The sequence below is a fragment of the Salvia splendens genome, chromosome 13 (genome assembly GCF_004379255.2).
Source record: "Salvia splendens isolate huo1 chromosome 13, SspV2, whole genome shotgun sequence".
Taxonomy (NCBI): domain Eukaryota; kingdom Viridiplantae; phylum Streptophyta; class Magnoliopsida; order Lamiales; family Lamiaceae; genus Salvia; species Salvia splendens.
The window spans coordinates 6,276,553-6,280,555 of record NC_056044.1 but is presented as its reverse complement, the minus strand read 5'-3'; positions in this window follow the sequence as shown (position 1 = coordinate 6,280,555).

Here is a 4,003-nt window from a genome sequence, read left to right as displayed (position 1 = left end):
ACCCAGCGAGGAATCTCTCCCTCTGCCATATATTGGAAGTTTTTGTCAGGAACAACATAGCTATCTCGGAGGGAGAGGACTTATCCCCCTTGACGATGGTCGACCCTCCTGGCCACTTTGATACACCTTTGTTCGTCCGAACGAACACCGTTTACATGAGGCAGGGCGTACCACGTTTCTATGCAATGAGAGAAGAAGCTATGCCTACAGGGAGAGTGACGGCAGCCCAGGGAACACCAGCGCAGGAGCAGAGGCATGAGAGGTTGGAAAAAGCAGTGGCGGAGTTAGCCGATGAAAATAGGAAAGCAAGGGCGGAGTGGAACCGTTTGGCAACTGTGATGGAAGGAATCTTGAGGGAGTTAGCTGCTGAAAAGTTAGTACGAGAAGCTGGTACAAGCGGCCACGGAGGCCAGGAAGTCGGATCACAAGGACCCCAAACAGAAGAGGAGAAACAAGAGGACGGAGATGCCGAGGAGTCGTCCTAGCCTGAAGGAAACCAGTCCGAGACAGAGGAGGAACAACCAACGGAACCACCTGCACCAAAGCCTGCCCCGCAAAGGAGCAGGAGGAACATGTGACCGCACTCCCCCATGACAAGTTAGTTTTCTTTTTATTTTCAGTTTTTTGTTTAGTTTTCCGTATTTTTGTTTGTGTTTTGCTGTTTGTTTAGGTAGTATAATTTGTGTATGTGCGTAAACCTCATTCATAACACTTAGCCTATTCTATAGTCTAAGTGTGAGAAGTAAAGGGTTTGCTAATGTGACGCATGTTCTGTTGTTTTTATGTTTTCATAAGCATGTTGCCCACTGCGTGGTCTAAGTGTGAGAAGTTTATGTATATATGTGTTTTGTAATTGTTGGATTCTGCTTAGGTTTTAAACTCTCCCACTTAGCCTATTTTATAGTCTAAGTGTGAGAAGTTTTAGTTTTTAGCATGTCGTTTTGTTTGTCATGTTTGTGTGTCCACCGTACTGGCCATTACCTTTTCCACTTCACAGCCTTATCTGAGGGCAGACACTTGTGAAGTGGGAGGGGGGACGCAATGGCCAGTATGACGTATGTGTACATGCGTGGGTTGTGTTTGTGTTAGTGTTTTGTTAGGTCTAGTTTTTTTCTTTGATGTGTTGATTGGGCTTAAAACTCAACTGTCTTGAGCTGACGGTAAGGGGAATTGAGGGAGATACGACATGCTGGAAAACAGAAACCACCCCCTTTAGTACCTCCTAGTCAGGATAGACGATGCAAGTATGAGAGAAAAGTCCATCCTTAGAGCCAAACACGAAAGTCCTTTTAAAATGTGAGTTATAAGCTTAAAGTGGAACCACTTTCCACAATATCCAGAAAAGAAAAGAGTGGCTGCCACAGAATGATTAGGGCGAAGGGACCGCGTGTGGCAAACACTGAAGGCAGTAGGAAACCCCCTCCCCCCTTAAAAAAAAGAAAAAACCTACCAGTAGAACCCCTTTTCCTAACCATATATACCCAGATATACACCCCTAGCCACTGGGACTGTGTGTGTATGCAAGGCATGGAAAGCAATTGGCCAGAAAGGTGTGCAAGAAAGAAGAATTCAACTGGAGGGAAGATTGGGAAGCTCGAGAAGAAAAAAAATGGTCAGAAATACTTGACCACAAAAAAGAAGGAATAAAGGTGGCGAAGCCAAAAAAGAGAAAAAAAAGAGAAAGAAGAAGAAAGAACATGAGGAAAAATGGTCAGAAATACTTGACCACAAAAAAAGAGGGAATAAGGGTGGCGAAGCCACAACAAGCTACTGACCAGTTGGAGGTTAATGTCAGAAACACAGACCGAAAGAAGCAACAACCAAGAGCCCGAGTACACACAGTTCCCACGCACCAAATAAAGTGGAAATTTTTTGAACCTTAGAGCCTTAGGAACATCCACCCCAAACACTACAACCAATAGCCCCGTTACAAACCTTAAAGCCCTTCAGTAGCTGCACGTGAGATCTAAGTCCGAAGCATCTGTGGTCTAGCATTTAGAGAGAACAGTCCTAACATTCCCGGAGAGGTATGAGTGACTAAGTGAACCTAGTGTTTGGCCGAAAGTTTGGGCGATCTTGACGAGCGGATATACTGACTGGGAGAGAAAAGAGGGGCGGCGGAAATTCAAGGCTGTCTAAGGCCGGATTGCACCTGATCCCAAGGGGAGGGATGGTTGAAAATATAGCCCAATTACTGTGTTAATGTGTCTAAGTGTTTTTAGTTTTCTTTTATGTGTTTGTCTTTGTTATGTGTTTTCTTTGTGTCATAGTTAGAGTCTAGGTTAGAATAGAGTCGGTCAGGGGTGTAACCAGGCTAGAATTCGACTTATTTCTTTATGTTTGTTCTTCACGCTTGAGGACAAGCATGTGGTAAGTGTGAGCAGTTTGATAAGTCGTATTCTAGGCCTTGGTTACTGGTCAGTATAACGTGCATAATTGGAATATATCTGCAAAACAGTTGCTAAAGTGTGCAGGGAAAGTGTTCTAGTCAGTATGGAAAGGCTCAGACAACTCAGGTGAAAAGGGCATCAGAATGTTGCTATACTGGCCAGTATGCATGCCAAGAAGGCTCGAGATGGAGAAGAAGGATTGCTGGGAAGATCAGCCACAAGTAAGGGCAAAAGGGTCATTTCGCGAAGAGAGTCTACCCTAAAAATCAAGGGCAAGCCTCCCTATAAAAGGAAGCCACTTAGCGAGAGAAATCATCATGAACTTTAGGAAAAACACTCTTAGTTAGAGTAGTTCTCTCTCGGCAGATCAGTCCTTCAGCCTAGTCTTTCATATTCTCGTTCCTCGCCACAACCATGGTCACCTGAAGTTCCAGAAGTCCGCCAAAGATTCGCCTTCCACCGTTCCAGCCAGTTTATTCCGTAGTCGTAACAGTTTCATCGCCCGGAGTGGCAAAACAATCTTTATTCACTTTCTTAGTTAACCTTTACTTGTTTTCTTTCGTTGGATCTGCTGCATTTTCAGTACTCATCATCCTTTGAAGTGTTTTGTTGAGATCCAAACGTTTTATGCAATGAAGTTGTTTTTATGCATCTCTTTCTGTTCAAATTTGTTTCATTCTGCCTAGGTAGCTTAGATCTAGTTGTTACGGTAATTTCCAGTGTGGAATCGCATGTTTTAACTTCTGTAGTTAATCTCTCTGAGTTTGCAAGTCTAGATAGCTGTTACATTTTAGATCTGAATTAGTTAAGTGTGAAAACCCAGTTTACGTGATTTCTGCCACCCTGCATGTTGGTCAGTAAGCATAATTGCAGTTTCAGTGTTCGATCTTTTGATTTGAAGTTTTAATTGTAGATCAGTGTTCTTGAAGTTGTTAATCTGTGTTTTTATGGTGACGAATCTGGTTTTGCTAATCTGGTTTGATTTATGTTGACGAAGACAACGCCTCCATCCTAGTTTGGGACCACTTTTACTTTTTAGTTACTTTTTACTTTTGTCCTTTACTTTTTCTACCTTTTCAGGCGGTACCCTACAGATCTGTCAGTCTAGTCACCTAACTACCTCTTTTCCTCTGATATTCCGTTTAGCTTTTTATAGTAATCCCGTACCTTACACTTTTATTCAGAGACATAATGTCCCCTACTATCACGTACACAGCTGCTTACCAAACGTCTCTCACACCTCATAGTCAGTAGAGTACCACCTTAAATTCTTGCCTAGATAAGTCTCAACCCAAAGCGTGGTAGCTAACCAAACCTTTCCATAATATCACCACAATTCCCAAAACGCATTCATCTATGTGGGATACGACCCCTTCCTTCACTATACTACCCAGTAGAAGAGGGTTGAGGAATTATTGATACCAGGTTCAGGTTTAGCAGGGACTTCCATACTGATCAGTAGGATACATCCTTGCTTTAACGACACCTGCACAAACCTGCTCTTTCAGTCGCCAGTGAGGGCCGCGAGACGGAGGACTTACTAGCCTCGTTTGCGCACAACAGACCAGTTGTTCGACCCTCGCGGGTGCTGGACCGCCGGACGGTGTGGCAAG